The 1,801-nt window shown below is 34.3% G+C and overlaps 1 long non-coding RNA gene across 2 annotated transcripts in view; it reads right to left on the minus strand.

Annotated features, from left to right (window-relative positions):
• The window catches only part of LOC116690731 (uncharacterized), a 7,153-nt gene extending 5,352 nt beyond the window's left edge, over nt 1-1,801 (minus strand). For both annotated transcript variants that reach the window (XR_004332350.1, XR_004332351.1), the window contains exon 1: nt 1,772-1,801. This is a non-coding gene — a long non-coding RNA (uncharacterized LOC116690731). The remainder of the gene's footprint in view (nt 1-1,771) is intronic.

A 1,801-nucleotide genomic window follows, 5' to 3' on the forward strand; every position in this document is an offset into this window, starting at 1 on the left:
GCATCCTCCAGAGACCAGCGCTGAACAAGCATTAAAAAACCTGGAGTGAGAAAATGGTTTTGGTAAGAATTTGTCACACAGATCTCTGGAATACAACTTTAAAAATAACTCGGAAAAGTGTCATAATTATCTCTGATAGAGAATTCATTTTGATATAGTCTTTTATTTCTTCTTTCTTCAAAAGTAGTTTCTTAAGTAGTGTGACTTTCTTGCTTAATTGTTAAGTGTGCATTTAACAACTGTCTGGTCCAGTTTCTGCTGGTTAACAGATTAGGAGGCAGAGTTTCAAGGGCACTCAAGGAACACATTGTTCGAACTGTCTGCACTTTGGAAACTGACATTATTGTAGCATAATATAGATAACCACAGCCCAATGTCTGTATTCCTTATCCTTTGAGTGTGTGTGTGTGTGTGTGTGTGTATAAAAAAACTGAGCTACAGAGAGAATATTGAAGATCGTTAGGAGCAGTTGCTTTTGACCGTCGTTAATTTAGTAAGTTTAAGTGTCCTGAACCTGACAATCTCACCAGTGACTAAAACTCGGTCTCGTGTGATTATTTTTGAATTAAGTTCGTTAATGTCTCGACTTAAGTATCACTTCAAAAAAGGTATTTGGTGTCCTAATTCCTCACAAATTATATCCAGCGTTACAATTTACGCAGATCTACATTAGGGCTGGGTGATATATATGGGAAGTACACACACACATATACATATATATATATATATATATACATATATATACACATACATATATATATATATACATATATATACACATACATACATACATACATACATACATACATATATATATACACATACATACATACATACATACATATACACACACACACACACACACACACACACACACACACACACACAGATATGGAGAAAAATCAAATATCACGATATTTTGGACCAAATACCTCATTATCAACATAATATTGTAATTCTTTTTACAAAATATTTGCATCAGTAATGCGGATTTAACATGTGTGGACATAGGCACATAACATGTGTGGATATATACATCTATAGATAGATATCGATTATATCGCTAAATCGATGTAATATCGATATATTTCCCAGCTGTGAGCTACATTAACGTGTGCTTTAGTAACTAGAGATGTTACATAAATGGCGTAAAAGTACATTATTTTTCTAAAATGTGGTAAAATAGAAGTTTAAAGTAGCATAAAAAAGGGAAAGTGATTAAGTTATAATTTTAAAATCTTGAATTCCTGATTAAAATCTGCAGAGAAATGAGATTTGGGGCCGAGCATTTGCACGTGCTCACCTGCACGAAACTAACGTTGCGCAAGTTTATTTTTAATGAAGTCTCTAAAATTAAAACGCGTAAATAAAACAGAAATCCCCAAAACACAAGGCTCTATATGTAGTTATACTGCAATAAACACACGTTGTAGCAGATTTAAACACATTCTGGGCTCATTTTGAAGATTTATTTTAACACGAGGGGTTTATTTTAATCGCCTCGTGACAACTCCGGTTGTTAAAAAGCAGATTTATCTGCAAATTAACCGCCGAAAACGTTAAAATAAATTGCGCAAAACATCGAAAAATCCCCAACGTGTCGAAAGTTTTGCGCCACATCTCAAAACAATCTGCGTCCATCCGGTGAATAAAAGACGTCATCTACGTTAAACGTCGACATCTTTTACGTCTACGTGACGTGACTAATGCGTAGCGTCGTCCATTTACAAGATGTATATGTTATAATAAGTATATTTAAAGCCATAGTTACCGTAAGTTTTCAGAGAACCGCCCGTAGCAA

Source organism: Etheostoma spectabile, chromosome 6 (genome assembly GCF_008692095.1).
Source record: "Etheostoma spectabile isolate EspeVRDwgs_2016 chromosome 6, UIUC_Espe_1.0, whole genome shotgun sequence".
NCBI lineage: Eukaryota > Metazoa > Chordata > Actinopteri > Perciformes > Percidae > Etheostoma > Etheostoma spectabile.